This window comes from Dasypus novemcinctus, chromosome 12, assembly GCF_030445035.2.
Source record: "Dasypus novemcinctus isolate mDasNov1 chromosome 12, mDasNov1.1.hap2, whole genome shotgun sequence".
Classification (NCBI taxonomy): Eukaryota; Metazoa; Chordata; class Mammalia; order Cingulata; family Dasypodidae; genus Dasypus; species Dasypus novemcinctus.
In genome coordinates this window covers 2,143,405-2,159,774 of record NC_080684.1, presented here as the reverse complement: position 1 = coordinate 2,159,774, position 16,370 = coordinate 2,143,405, and the positions used below count along the sequence as shown (strand labels likewise).

The following is a 16,370-nucleotide window of genomic DNA, read 5'->3' as shown; positions in this document are numbered from 1 at the left end:
GCAGAAGAGGTTGATTTTGTCATCTGGAATATTCCCTAAGGGTCTGTGTTTCTCCTGTACCAGTGGACAGCTATTCTTTCAAGTGATGAGTGGCTCTGTGGACAGCTGTAGGGTCCAGCAGCTGAGAGGAGAGTACGTAGCTTTGATGACCGAGGGCTGCATTTGAACCTGAGGGGCCTGCCAAGGGCTGCAAAACTTGGCTAGCGATAGTAGCCATACTGACTCACAGCTATAGCTCAGCCATCCCTGTCCAAGTTGCCTGCCAAGGACAGTTCTAGCTGTCACCTACATCCATCAGCCTGTATGCTCAAAACCAGTGAAGATATGCCGTGCGGACGCATATTAGAGAGAAGAATGTAGGAGATCAGACTTACAGCTGTACAGGAACAGCAGGATTGATGGTAAGTTTGTCTCAGTAACACCAAGCCCATAATTCAAGACCAGGGTTCATGCAGGTGGAAGTCAAGAAGATGCACCTCAGGGATCATGTCAAAGAGAAGGTGAGGGAAAGGTAAAGATCACTGAATCAAAGTGTAGGTACAGGGTAGGTGCAAGGGTACGTGAAGATCATCGTGTCCAGGGATGTGAACAAGGGTGGGATGGAGACCAGGGACCCAAGGATAAGTGCAGGGGACCTCAACATTACTGAGTGCCAGGGCAGGACCTGCTGCAGGTAGAGGGAGCGTTTGGAACCATGGAGTCCAGCTTCTCTAGCCAAGCAGGTGAAAAGGGGACCCAGCCACATGGATTCCAGGGGCCAGAAGCTTATCAGTGCCAGGGGAGGTTAGGAAGACTGAGTCCAAGGCAAGTTTCAGGAGAAATTGAGGCCATGGAGCCAAGGGCTCAGAAACAAAGTAGTTGGAAACCAGAAGCATTCATGCCAGGGATGAAATTTTGAAAATCCATTGGGGAGATGTCATCAAATGACAACTTTCAGATTTTTAGGCATACTTGTGCAGCATGTGAATTTTGTTTTGGAAATTTAGGAATTATGAAGAAATATATGGTCCTGTCCTTTAGTCAAATCATCCAATTTGAAATGGGATAAAAGACACAAAACCATAATCACACTTACACATTCACCAATGTACAGCCACATAAACACATAAGAATGTAGACATTAGGATCCATAAATGGCATGTGTTCATTGCTGTAAACCACTAACACAGTCACACGCTAACCCACACTCAGACACCCAGTAGAAGCACCCCAGCCTAACACGTATAGTAAGATTCACGTACACTACTACACCCAAGCTAATACACACTCTTTCCCACAGTAAGAAACTTAGACACACACAGACACACACACATCATTTCCCACAAGTAAAACGTAGCTACCTACATGCTAATGCAAACACATGAACCCATGGAAATGTACATAGAATAACCTGTGTTACGTACATATTGATATAGAATATCAAACACAGTATCCCATATACTTAGGTTAGCACCTGCAAACATACCCATACATTTTAGAAAGGTAGACGCTATTGGTAAGATGTTTTCTAAGGAGAGGAAATAACCAGGCTAATTCAAGAAGGTCCTACTTAAGCTCTCTCTGCCCTGGTTCATCAGATGGGCTTCCGTGATTCATGGATCCTTCACTCCACCTAGTGGCCATCCCCATTGTGCCAGCTGTGCAGGGGCATTGGTGCCTGGAATCCCACTACATTTCTCTCACAGTGATTCTTAAACAGTGATACACTGCTCTTTCCAAGACAGTCATGGAGCTCAGCTGAAACAGGAGCTGGTTCTTCGGCATATCTCTGGAATAGATGTTCTGCTCTGGTCGAAAGGTTTGGAGTAGGCAGTAGAACTAAATGCAGTGCCACTCATCCACCGTGATGGTACTCTCAGGACTGATGGATCCAGACTTAGTTGGAACACTCGCTGTGATGAAGAACCTACCAAAATAGGAGGTGACAAAAGGGTCTTTGAGCGTTTCACCTGATGTGGGCTGGACATCCCTTGCTGTACCTGACATAGGACACCTGAGGACAAGGTCTGCCACAGTGAGTGAGATGAAAACTCACCATTCATCTCGATACCCACCAATCCCTAAGACACTTACGAACTCCAGGAGTTCCAAGTCCATGAGATGATCTCCCTGAGCACACACCCAGTTCACAGAGAAGAGTCATAAAGTTTCCCATTCTGGATCTGTCCTTACCCAGGAAGCAGGGGTCCTCGTGTGCATGTGGGAGAGCCCTTCTTAGCTATGGGGAAGCTCAGTTGGGACATTGTTCCCCATGGGCTGACAAGGATATCTACCCACAGTGGGCATACACCAGACTAACAGAGGCCTTCTGCTTCAGAAGGTGCTGTTTGCATAATTTCTTCGTTACATACTTCCAGATTACAAACGTAAAGAACAGCAATACACACATTTTGAGAGGCCCAGATGGATCACATGCGTGCCTATGAAAAATGATTTAAACATCAAAGACAAACACACACACAATAACACACATATTTACTGTCCACTAGAAAATAAAATGACCACTGAGAAGGTAACACCTTAGGATTCGTCCACCAAGGCAATGTATTAGGCAGAATATGTAGCCCCAAATATATCTAGGTCCTTCAACAAGACACTTGTGAATGATGGCTGATATGGCATGAGGGTCATTGCAGGTATGATTCAAGATTTTGAGATGAGAATTCCTGGAGTTTTCAGTGGGCCCTATACTTACTGACAAGTGTCCTTATTTGAGGATGAGAGGGCTATTAGGTTGCAGGACGTAACAAGACAATGTAACTGCTGAAGTAGACTGATTACATCAGTTTTCAACATGGCCTAAGAGGCCGTGAGTGAGAGAATTCAAGAAACCCTACTTTGGAAGCTGAAACTAGATTCTCTCCTAGAGTCTGTAGAGGAGATACATTCCTATAAATACCATGATTTGGCGCAGTGAGTCTGAATTCTATTTCAGACTTAAATACCAGAATTCTAAGGATGGAAATATGTGTTGTTTTGATTCGAAAATTTATCCTCTTCAAAATAGCATAGGAATCTCATGCCTCCAGGGAGGTGTATGTCCATCAGGACAACCCTAGTAACAGATCTGTGGCCCATGGATAAGTCTGTGTTCAGGTATTTCTGTCAAGGAAAGGACTGAAGGAGCCGGTGCTGATCAGGGCTGTGCTTGAACCGAGCCCGCCTGTGAGCCCCTGGCTGGGAGGCCAGTTACTAATGATTTCCCTGTCAGAGCCTTAGGGCTTAGGAGACTGGAAATGAGCCGGAAACAGAAAAACTTCCTTGATTTTAATAATGGCCAGCTTCCCTTCTAGTTCATTTATTTAAAATTCACGTACACAAGTTGTGAGGATTGGCTGCCCTTGTTGGTGAATGATGAAAACAAGACTGAGATCATTGTTTGTGGCAGAGCAGGGTGACTGCAGAGCTCTGGAGAAAAGGTGGTTTTCCTTGCAAACTGATGTGTAAAACACAAGGTGGAAGTTGTCAGAGACTAGTAGATTCATCCTATGTTGATTATTTATGAACATGCTCGCCAGCACATGATATTTTCCAGATGTATGAAAATTTTATTTTTAACACATTGGGAACAGCCAAAATATTCTGAAATACGGTTGGCCGGTTCACAACAACACCAGTTATTTCCGAGTATTCTCAGTTTTCACACTCTCACTAATCCATATGTTCGTTAATATGAAAAAAGAAAAAAGACTATAGCTGTATTAGTCAGCCAACGGGGTGCTGATGCAAAGTGCCAGAAGTCTGTTGGCTTTTATAAAGGTATTTACTTGGGGTAAAGTTTACAGTTACAAGGCCCTAAGAGTCCTGCTCAATGTTTTCTCAGGAGAGTCAGTTGCCCCGAGTGGAAGCTGTAGGGAGGAGACCTCTGCCTGGGCTCCCTGGGCTTCCTGCCTCAGTCTCTGTCATAGGGCTCGTTCCTTCCAGGCCTGCTCAGCTGCTCAGCTGCTCTGTTCTCTTCAGCTGCAAAGTGACAGGTGTGTGACTCCTCTCTCTCCATGGCCCCAGGATGAAACAAAACAGAGCTCCCTCCTCTTCCATGTGTCTTCTTAAGTAAAGACTTTTGTATCAGTCCACCAAGGGGACAGCTCTCAGTATAACCTACCTGTCTGCCTCTCCCATTTCCCCTATGAATACTTTCTTCCATTTGTATGTTACATATATTAGAATTGATGAATATTGGTGCACTGCTACTTCTATCCTCTATAGTTTTGATTTTATTTACACTTTTCAGCATGCAATTTTATAGGTATTGGTAGAATGTATAATGGCTCATAACCATCATTACGATGTCATGCAGAACAATTCAGTTTCCCTAAAAATGTCCTGATTTCCAACTTCTCTTCTCTCCCCCTCCCAAAAGAAAGTCTGGTGACCACTTCCGTTGCATCAGCACTAAAAAGTTTCTGTTATTTGAATGATACAAGATCTACTTTGGTCCATGGTTGCATCCTTGCTTATGTTTGTTCATTCCTCTATCTTGAGTGTGGAATAGTGATGCTTGCTCTCCTTCAGAGAGCATGGAGGCTTAGATCTTATAGGGCAGATGAAGGAAATGTTTTGCTTGCAGTTGTAGATACTCCTTGCCTTTTGGGATCATTTTGTTAGTTGCTCTGGGCAAATTCAATGATCTGGAGAGTAGGTGTTCTTGCACCTCTGCTGAGATTCAGGGCTCAAGCAGGATAGGAAAAGCCTCAAGGTTTAAGTCTCTACCTTGCCCATTTTCAGCTGGTGTAATGGGTAGACTCTGTCATCTCAGTCAGGTGAAGTGTGCATTTGTTTGGTCAAGAAAGCACTGAGCTAATTTCAATATAAGGGTCTTTCCTGGACTTTAATCAGTGAGTTGATGGCATAGATGGCAGAATACTTCTACAATCAATGAGGAGATTGCCGTCAGCAACGAGTGACGTCTCATCCTTTGGTTTGAAATTCTTACAAGGAGAATGATCTCATCATTCAGAGAGAGAATCCCCATCTGTATGTAAGATAGCTAGCTTCTCCGGTGGGAGTTGTAAAACTGACTCTGCCCTCTGATTATTTTCAAGGACTTTAAGGACCCTCTGTTTCCACTAATCAAGAGGCTACTGACAGTTCATGGCATTGTTACCAGATTTTGTCTAGGTTCTTGACTGAGCTGCAGAAATGAATTTCAAGAGCTCATCAAGGGGAAAAAAGAAGAGCACATCTGTTGAGTTAGACCAATAATTTATTCAGGTCGGGTGGGAAGAGAAATGGGAGAAAATGACAGATCACAGGTCCCAAGTAGAGAGAAAGATGCTGAGAAGTGATCAAGCAGGCTGAGTTACAGACTACAATTTCTCATTATAGTTTATAAGTGTCCAGGTTTGACTTGCATGTTGATCCATGTGGTAGAACTCAGCAGGAGAAGGGTGCAGAAGGCAGAAGCAGGGCAACACAGCACTGGGACTGAGACAGGGGGAAGGCAAGAGAGCAAGAGAGCTTGGCGCTTGCGTTCAAACTGTAAATTATTCCACACTTTGCTAATGGTAGGGTACGTGTTGCAGCTGTTTGTTGTTTTGATTGATTTCCTCTCCCATCAATCCCCCAGGAGGGCCCAATTATTAAGTCCTTGGGGAATATCCTGGGCTTCTTCTGGCTCGTGGAGGAAATGGTCTTCTGGATGGCAGAACCGTTTGTGGGGTCCCGCAGCCATCTTGAGGTTACTGATGTCCCCGTGGACTCTTGGCCAGGTTCCAGATCTGACTCTTGACTCCCTGTCTTACTAGCTGGCTTCAGCATGAGTTGGCAATAGTGATCCAAAATATCATCCCATGGTATGACTCTTTCAATGTTCATAAGAGGCAGGGATCTGGCCTAGAGTGTTTTTAAGCCCTTAAGTATTTTGTGGAGAAAGAAGGTTTTGTTCTTGAAGCTACAGTTTTGAGATCTCTGAAAAGAAATTTGGGTCAGGATGAATTTATTGATTTGGGCCTGTTCGAGAAAAAAGTGGCACTCACTTGGGCCCAGAAACTGAGGCTTGCAGGCAGGCAGAAGATTATTATGGGGAAGCTTTCTGAACGGCGGGGGTCTGAAGGACTTTGGCCCCTCGTGGAAGGTGCAGGTGTGAATTTATACAGTACCTCAATAGGCAGGAAATGCTAGCTCAAGGGAAGGGGGTTAGAATTAGAGCCTGAGTATAGCCTGGGTTAAAAGTGAATTCTTCTGGTGCTTGGCCTGGGGGTAGTGGCCTAGGAGGTGGGTAAGCATTGCCTGGGAGGAGGGCTGGGACACTTGGATCGTGTTCCCAGCACTGTCCATCCCCCTCATGTCCCAGCCTCTCCCCAGGAACCTGGGAATCAGAAAGCCAGCAGCCTGAAGCCTGTTCTGGAAGGGGGTTCCTGTCTTTTCCTTTGTGCTTGGCACTGAAGGAGCACGTGGGCCTTCACTACCAGTCAGAGGCACTCTTACTCCTCAAGCACAAGTCACGCTGATGAGGAAGCCTTTTCTGGCAGGGCAAGCAGGGCGAGGTGCAGGCAGTGGGAGCTTGCTGGACTTCACCCACACAGGGCTCTGAGGAGGTGTGGCCTCTCTGTGAGGACTGTCAGCCAAGCTCAGCCTTGAGAAACCTGTGGCTTGCAGCACGCAGGAGGAGGGGGACACGATGTTTTTGCTCATCTACTGGCATCTCAGTTCACTCTAATGGGGAGCTTGATGATGCATTTATATTATAACATTGTCTATTTAGGGAAAAATAATATGCTAATGAATGACTGATACATGCCTGAAATATTTTTTCTAAATTAATGTATCATGAGTACACTTTGTATGAAAAAAATCATGCATTATTCTGTTGTTTCATCATTTATATGTACTATATATTTTTGACGCTCTGTACATATGTGTGTGTATAAGAAATGTGATATTAAATTAAAGGGCTTTGCATAGAATCATAAGTTATAAAGGTCTTTAAGTGTACAGGCCTATTACTTGATGCCACATGAGATGGAGAGAAGAAAGTAGTTTCTTAGATGATACCCCTATGTCCATGCCAGGATTACCCACTTCCTCCTTTTCCTTGAGAACACGGGCCTCTACAGAGTGGTCCCAATTTTGTCTGGAAATTCTCAGACTGAGACCTTTACAGAGATGGACAATGCATGTTCTGTTCACAGTTTCAAGCACATTCTGAAGCAGAAAAAATCTCAGAATATACATGTACTCTTTTATAATATGTAGGAATGTGTATATGCATGTTCACCGAAAGGGAATAGCAATAAAAACATGATTTGAGCTTGAAACATGGATACATAAAAGCAGTTCCTAGAACTGATGGACTTGAATGCAAAATATTTTAAGATGGTTATTCAATAATATTATTTAATTGAATTGAAAGGAAAAAGATATAGTGTAGATATCTTGGGTGACTGAAAACTCTTTCTTTGGTGGCAGAGTTTGGGAAGTAAGGAGATCATCTGGAGGCAGGTGATAATCATGGAAGCCTGGGAGAGAAGGTAGTGAGATAGAAGGAGAGTGAAGGAGGAACATGACTGCTCAGGGTAAGCCAAGATTTTATAGCAGAGACCATCGGGCTATCAGATTTACATTTTGTAGTTGCTGCAGAAAGCATGAGACAATGAATTCTACCAGTTCCATCTGTAGCATGGGGCAGGACAACATAATTTCTTTTGAGGAATTGGATCAGAATCAGAATAAAGACTTGAAGGATATATGAAGTTTCTTAATCATGTAAGTGGTTTCTAGAATTACAAATCCTTTCAGTTAATGAGGGAAGGTGATGGTGTACAGGATTACCTTGGGGAGAAGCAAGAAGATGGCACAGTGAGAGCATGGAAGGACTGGAAAGTTGACCCTAGGAGGACGTGCTGATTCCTGAGGTTGCCATGAGAATCCTCAGTTGTGGAGTGCTGTGTAGTCAAAGGTACCCCTAGAGTTCAGGCCTATTATGCAGACCTACAAGCTGTGACCATGGTCTCCCCACTGCTTAAATTCATGCCCACCAGTGGGAAGTCACCGACCATCCCAGGTCCAGAGATCCCTGGTAGAGAGTGGGAGAAGCAGTGATTTCATGAGTAATCCAGAAACCTGGATCTGTTCTTGGTGATAGGAATCATGTTTTCTCCAAGATGTGTCAGCAAAGGAAGCTCCAGGTAGACACACACTCTCAAGGTGAACCTTAATGATGCAGTATGTAGTGCACATCTAACTTTTCCTTTCAAATTGAGCAATTAGACATGGAGGGGACATTTCTACTCGTGACGTCTCAATACCAGCCCAGGGATCACTGAATTGAGCAGCCTGGTGTGTGTCTGTTTGGTGAATGGGTTATTGTCTCTCAGTGGAAAGGATTCACCAATCAGCGATTTCCTAGAAGTCAGTTGGACAGAAACAGTTTTCTGAGTTGATCCTCATGCTTTAAGTCCTCCTTGTCCCACAGGACTAACACCACTGTCCTCCGCTGAATACCCCATCCAGGATTAGGTTGCCTCATACCTGACAGTTCCTTAGATTAGCTATTTGTCTATTAAGAATTGCCTGCATTGTTAATTAATTAGCAATTGTAGCACTAGGCAGTTGAAGGGTGTGAAAAATACGGCTATAGGAAACTGAAAAGTGATCTCAAACTTCCTTTTTTAAGAAAGACTGTGTTTATGGCAAGATTGCTAAAATTTTATAACACTTGAATCAGTAATAATAACATAATGAAGAAGTTTTGAGGCACTAGTCAATGAGAATACTCAGAATTAATTTTGTTGTGCAGCCATTTTGGTACTGGCTCTGTCAAGGTATTCCATATTTCTACCTTAAATAAATTGTTGAAAAAGTAACTTTCTGTTGAAATGCAGGCCATTTCATTTGTATGCCGGGATTGTGTCACCATTTTTTAGTCTTTCCTGTATTATATTACTTCAGTTTAAAATCTCTACATTCTTCAAGACTTTTCAGAATTATTTATAGTGCTATAACATTGGTATGTTTTCATTCTCAGAACCAGTCTTTACAACATAGCATTGGGTTGTATGACAGCAGAGTGCAACATGCTTGGTTCTGGAAGTGGAGTGCTGGATAAATCTCATTCCTTCCCAGGGGCTCAGTGTTAAATTTAGGTGCTGATGAAGTAGTGTCATAGTCTATGGGGTGGGAGCAGCCAATGGAACCCTACAACAAATACTTTATATGAAAAAAGGGAATCTATACTGACAAGGTAATAGTGAAATTGTGGAGAATGCAAGGAAAATTTCAGGTAAAGCATTACTTGAGAATAGAAAATGATCATTTAATAAACTTCATAGGCATAATTTTCAGAAATTTGGGGGGAAAAATGTTCGCATGTTTACCAAGTTCATTACCATGCAGAAATTCCAGGTAAATGGGTCAAGTATACTCGCGGATTTTGGAAGGAACCCTGAGAACAGCAGAGGTACGAGAGCTTTCACCTACTGAAACACTCTCTTGGTGAGAACATTAGAGTTTGAAATTAATTAAAATCTATTCCTTTTCCCGTGAATAACTTACTGAAATAAAAAACACAGGGAATATATGTACATATATCTGTGTAACTATTACTACAAAGTGGATAGTGAATGCCCCCAGTTTTTCTCTTCTACCTCTGTAATTCATAACTCAAGCCCCTTCTCTTTTCTCTGGCAATGTGTGATCTCCCTGTTCAACTAGTTTCCTTGAATTATACCTTAAACTTTGAACATTTCTAGTGTAAAATTCACAGGTATTCACTTTATTCACTGATACGTATCACCATCACAGTGTCCGTATTAGAAAGTAGTCATCACTATTTTAACTTGTATAGCTTCTCTTCATTCTCTCCTGAATCCCATTAAACCCTGTGTTAAGTCATTTCCCTCATATCTCTTCTGAGTCAGTAGAGGAAAGGTACTGGGGGCCGTGCTGGGGCTCCCAGGGCACAGAAGAAAGGCAAAAGGGAAAGTCATGGTGTCTTCCACCTTGCTCAGTGTCAGTCTAGGCTCTGCCCACACTGATGGGCATGTCTCTAAGAACATAGCTTGTGATTTTCAGAGTAGGGAGGGAGCCAGAAACTTGAAGCTGGAGGTGAGATGAGAGAGGAAGCCCAGGACCCTGGCAGGAAGGCCCGTCCCTCCCTCCACTCCCTGCACCTGGGAAGAGCTTCAGCTCGTTGGTCCTGATCCCACTCAGTCCAGCCCCTCCTGGGCTCCCTGAAGGACCGACCTGGTTCTGGCCTCGCACTCCCTGCCTCACCGCCTTTGCCTTCTCTCCTGATGACTACTGAGCCCTCAGATCTCAGGTGTTTCTGTCATAGAGGCACGTTCATTAGGTTTTCTTGGGAAGGGCACTCAGCTTTCCACTGTCCCATGGAGTACCCATGACTCTTGATGAAATACTTAGTGCTTCACCTGTTTATGTGATTTCAGCATTTTCCAAGGGAGAGGAACTCACTTGGCCTGCATTCCTGCACATGCACAGACACTGGACCCTGGGACCCATTCGCTATCTCCATATCTTTGTGTGTACATGTAAAATATGGCCAGAAGAGCTATAGATTAATACCAACAAGAAATTCCAAGGCATTCAGATCAGTTGGCCTTTTGTGCATCAGTGATATTTCTCCATGGTAAAACATAATTTATTTTAATATTGTCATCCCATAGAGTTTCTTCTTACACAGAGAATAAGAATATTAATGAGAGAAACCCATCTGGTACAATGAAGGGTAGGAATGGAGTAGTTTCATTATGTCAATCCCATCATTTTGCATGTGAGTGTCACTGTATCAGACAGGAAGGTCTTAGAGGCTATGAAGTTGGGTGAGCTGAAACTCCTGATTCTGGCATAGATTTCCCACAAACAGATGGGGTGGAGACAAAGGAACAGGTTGAGTCATAAAGCCAATTTATAAAGCAGATTCTAGTGTGGTAGCAGTGGGCTCTAGGAATGGATTTTGTGGATAGGGGAAAAAGGTGAGATGACATGGATGGACTGCAAGGCGGTGGCACATGGAATCGGGAAGGGGATCAAGAGGCTATGACAGCAACAAGGCAGGCCTGTCTTCCTGGAGCCAAAATAGAATTTGTCTTAGTCAAGCGGGTGGTGGCAGTGGCCATGTATTCACTGGGATGGGCCCCAGGGGGAGGGGAGCCGAGGAGTGAGAGTCAGGAGAGGAAGGACCATGGGTGTGGGGATCCCCGTGCTAATTCTCGGGGGATCAGTTTCAGGAGCAGGTTCTTACATCCACTTGCCTGGGTGTCATGAAGTTACTGAGTATGTATCGATCAAAGTGAGAACGGTGATGTGGGGTGTTCCTAGGAGAGGAAACAGGGCCCTGCCAGTAACCCCTCTCTCTCATCCCACTCTTCCATCTGTCCTCCCTGGCCTGTAGCCTGGATGTCAGCACCCTTGTCCTGCACTGGGAGCCAGGCCTAATGCGTAGAATACTCAGGAATTCTTCCTGCACTTTTAATTCAAGCAAGTAAGTCATAATAGAGGTTTATTTAGCATAAAACTTATGTTTCTGAAGATATGAACTGTGCAATTCGGTGCACCAGCCGAGGTGCTTTCTCACATTGTCAACCCCTGGTGATTCTCAGGTCCTGCCCCATGGCACAGCTGGCTGCCTGTCTCTGCCGAGATCCCTGCCTTCCCCTCCAGAGTCTACTGTGTCCTGGAGATGTGCTGTGGGCAACCAGGCATGGGGCTTGTCTCTCATAAAATAATCAGAGAAGGAAATGAAGAGCTGCTTTATGGATGTTTGCATTTCTTTTTTTTTTTTTTTTTTGTCAATTATGGTAAAAGAGAGACAATTAAGTTTGAAAGGGTTTAAATCAGAGGGGAAAAAGGGAGATTATATGGCACACTTGTTCTATGACACCTGCAATTTCTAAAAGTATAAACATAGGTAGTTTTCTTAAATATAAGGACAGTACAGGTACAAACGAACACCTGACTTCTTCTACAAGGTGACATTATGATAAAATATATACATATATACACACAATTGTTAAGGGTGGTTTGCCTGTTTCACAGTGGTATAGTCATTTCTGGCTTGATTGCCTTTTGCTTCAGAGTCTTTCAGTATAACTGCAGCGGTGTTGTCAGGTAGCATGGCAAGAGCTGTAAATGTGGGCAGCACATCTGAGACGGGTTTCAAAAGAAGATTCCCAGGCCCACCAGTCCCGAGTCTAGCAAGGCTGATTGATTAGAGGCACCGCTGCAGAGCAGGGAGCTAAGAATGGATTCTCAGGTGCTCTTGTACTGGTTCTGGACGCTGCTGTATATTTAAAATGTGGTGGTACATTTGTGGCTCGTTGGGTCCTTCCTGGTGGATCTTGGAGATTCATATCATGAGCAGAAAGTTTTGGTGGTGGCACAGATGGATGAGACTGTGTTTGTAGAAATTTCAGAAAATGTTCTGAGAAAGAACTATTAAGTACACGCTGTCGACTAGGTTTCAGAGATGTATTGGGAACACTTTTTGATCCTCCTCCAAGCCAACCACTCATCCACCTGGTAACTGCACCCTGGCCATCAGTGAACAACTCTTCCATTTCCTCCTTTTTCATACCCAGACTGCTTCCCATTAATCTTAATACCTCAGAACGCTTGGTTTTTGGTGCCTGAAAGTAATAAAGAGCTTTCTCATTAGGACTTTGTCCACTTTTCCTTCCATGCTCTTTAGTACGTTCGTCAGTTACTTTTGTACCTCATCCAGCCTTTCTTCTTGGTATGCATTTTGTTTTTTAAGATTTTTAACTTGTTCTTCATTCAGAGTTAACTGTTCTCTCAGTCTTGTTGCTGAGTCCAATGCAGCATTCGCCTCATCCAAACGTTCCTGTAATGATGAAAGTTTTCCTCCCAGATTTTCTGCCTTTGTCTTCCATTCCCCCACAAGGTGGTTTTGCTTTGCTAGTTTGGCAGAATACATGGCTTTTTCCTCTTGCTGGAAACGGTCTAGTACCCCCTGCAGGTTGGCTAGGGAGAGAGCATACTGCTTTACTTGTTCTTGTGAGATGGAAAGCTGCTGTGCAATTTCATCCCTCTGCGCAGAGACTGCATTCAGTTGGAGCTGCAATGATGCTACCTGCTAACTGGCTTGACGCCTTGCATCCGTCATTGCATCAGAGGATGAAAGTAGCTTGTCTTCCAGTGCTGTGACTTTCTTTCTTAGGCTGTTCTCCCTGTCTTCTGCAGCCAAAGCTTCACGAGTAGAAGAGTCTTGTGATTCTAAAACATGCTTATGCAGGCTCTCTAGCTCCCAGTTTAAGTGTAATTCCTTGTTATGTAAATGTTGTAGCTCATTCTGCAGGGCACTGTTTTCCATTTGTTTCTGTTTCAGGGCCAACAGGACTTGATCTCTCTCCTGGTGAAACACAGCTGCCTTCTCCTGCATGGATTTCACTGCATTTAAAAGCTGATCTAACTCCCCATCCTTGTCCTGTTCCTTTCCTTTGAGTAGTTGTTCCAAAACAAGAGCCTTCTCCTTCATTGCCTGGCACTCAAACTCCCTTTCTTGCAGCATGATTGAAATCATGGTATTAGCCTCTTGTAATGCTTGATGTTCTGTTTCCTTTACCCTGGATGTTTCTGCTATTTTTTCATTTTCCTCTTTCAGTTTAGAAATGTCCATTTCTAAAATTAATATTCTCTCCTTCAGGTTTGTCACTGCCTGCCTTAAAAGTTCATTTTCCTTCACTTTGTTAGTGAAATTCTCATTTAACGAAAGGATCTTGGCACTGTTGGCTTCGATTAAGAGGTCTTTTTCCTTAAGTAACTTTTTAAAAACATCTTGTTTGTCCTTTATCTCCTTAACTTCTGGATCATTTTGTTCATGTTCTTTTCCTTCTAGCTCTGGGGTGGCAGCAATTAAATGACATAATCTGTGATTCTTTTCCTGTAGAGTGCTGATTGTTCCATCTTTTTCCTGCAGTGATTTTCTTAACTCTTGTAACTCTTGTTGAAGTAATTTAGAAGGCTCCCTCAGTACATCAGATTTAGTATCCCTGAGAGATTTTGCTGACTGTGAAACAGGTGATGGTCCAGAGGAGAGCTGTGGTAAAATGATATCAAGTTTTCTTAAAAGAAGATCCTTGGTGTTGCAAAGCTGCCCTAGGCTGTGCTGAACTTGTGCTAATTTCTTCCCAAAATTTTTGAGTTTGCTTTCGTTCTGCTTGTAACGTTGGATTAGTTCAGTACGCTCTCCTTGGAATTTACAGTTATTTTCACTGTCAACCAAAACCTGAGCCTGAAGTTGATGAAATTCCTCCTGTACTTGGGCTGACTTACAGTGTATGTTTTGTACTGTGGTCGTCACTTGCTGTTTCCACCCTTCCATTTCCTTACTTGTTGCTTTAATTTATCCCGTTCCTGTAGTACCTCCTCAAAGTGATGACTGTTAACACCTCCATCCTCGTTACCAGTGCTGGATGCATGTAAAACAGTCAGTAAAGTCTGACATTTCTGACTCAATGCATCTATTTCAATGTCTTTTTCTCGAATGATATATGATAAATTATGCACAGTTTCTCTAAACATATTCTGGTCACTACTTTCAAATCGAGTGCACAAGGTTTTATTTTCTTCTTGCAGCTTCCTAAGGACTGCTTCTTTGTCAGAGACTATGTCCACCATTTTGTGGTATTCTCTTTTTAGGTGGCTATTTTCCCTAGTCCTCTCACTGAGAACAGCTAATACGTGTTCTCTCTCCAGGACAAAGGCCTGCATTTGCTGTTGGAGATAAGCAGCATCCTGGGTGTAGGGAGCTGAAGAGGTTCTTGCATGAAGAGCTTGTATTTCCGAATCTTTCTGCTGGATTATGTGAGTTAGTTTCACAAGCTCCTCTTTGGACAGCTGATCAATCTGCTTTCTTAAAGATATATTCTTTTCATTTAGAATTTTAATCTCTAATTCCCTTTCTTTTATCCCCTTTACTAACATTTCAATTTCACCTTTAGATAAATCAAGCCTTTCACTTCCATATTCTATTTTAAGGCTCTCAACTTTCTTTTCAACAGAAATATCCAAATTTTCTGTTTGAAGTCCCTGTCTTCCTTCCTGCATCTGGGTTCTGGCTTGTTCAATAGTGTCTTGCAAATTCCTTGTTTCCTCATCCTTCTCTAAGCAAAACTGGGTCTGTGAGGTATTCATTTGCTCATGCTGGTATTGAAACTCATCCCTTTCCTTTTTGTGCTCCTCTAAAAACTGAAGCACTTGAATCTCACTCTGGTTTTGATCTTCAGTTGTCTTCTGATGATGTTGTGTTTCCTCTTGAAGATCACCCTTTACCATATACAGTTGAGATACGTCAGACTCAGTGGCTGGCTGCAGATTCTGCACCTGCTCCTGTAGCACAATCTGTCCTACTCTAAGATGACTGATGTCTACATCTTCCTCTTATAATTCATTTTGGTAACTTGTAGATCGCTGCTTGACTTGAAGCTGTGAGGCTTCATGCTGCTCTTCTAGGTCTGCACAGTGTTTAAGTCTCTCATTCACTGATTTTAAGGTTGAATGAATGGATTCGCTCTCCTCTCTGCTCGAGTTAGGTAAAGCTGCTTCCACGTCCTCCATGCCTTCCATTAGCAATCCTGTTGTCAAGTTTGACCTCTGTCCAGTGAGAGAAGCCAGGCTGCCCCTCACTCTGCCCAGAGTTTGTCCCAAGCTGGAGCCGAGGTCACCAAGCCAGGACGACATCGCTGTGGGTCAAGGACCTACACGGTCTGCTCTGAGTGAAGCAGCCGATGTGGTCAGACTCTCCCACCAAGTGTCCTCCAACTGCTGCCTTGATGGAACTAGTCCAAATCTAAGCACTTAGGATTCCGCAGCACAGTGAGGGGTTGCTGGGCAACACCAGCTTCAGGGGCTCCCCCCAGCTGCCCGACTCTGCCCAGAAACACCAAGACCTGGCCTGGGACTTGACCACAGGCCTCCACCAGTGACTCAGTCAGGTCCACGGAGCCTCCGCTCCTTCCCACACCTTCCCCCCATCTGAATGGGCTTTTTCTTCCTCTGCTTTCCTGACTTTCCCCGGTTCCACGGGCAACTCCTGCCGCCTCCACCCCAGTGCAGGGACACCTGCCCTGAGAGAGCAGTGGCTTATTGGAGTCCAATTTTATGACAGTTGATTTTTAGGTTGTTTTCTCTACATTTTAATCTGTTTAGGGCAAGAATATGCCTCGTACTTATTTCTCTTAGAAGTATATATTTTATTCAAAAATAAATATTTTGTAATACTTGGAAAGGAAAAAGTGAAAAAATAGAAAAAATGGAATTCATTTCAAATTTTTAAAATGTGTGTTCACTTCTTTTAGAAATGCGCAGTCTCGGGCAACATCCCAGATCTGCTGATTCAGAAACAACGTTTAAGAAGATAAGCAGGTGTTGTGCTCATTAATGTGTGAGAAGCT

At 43.5% G+C, this 16,370-nt stretch overlaps 1 pseudogene; it reads right to left on the bottom strand.

Moving 5' to 3' along the window:
- Nucleotides 1–11,968: 11,968 nt before the first annotated feature.
- On the bottom strand, nt 11,969–15,657 carry LOC131280770 (thyroid receptor-interacting protein 11 pseudogene; annotated as a pseudogene).
- Between the last annotated feature and the right edge of the window lie 713 nt (nt 15,658–16,370).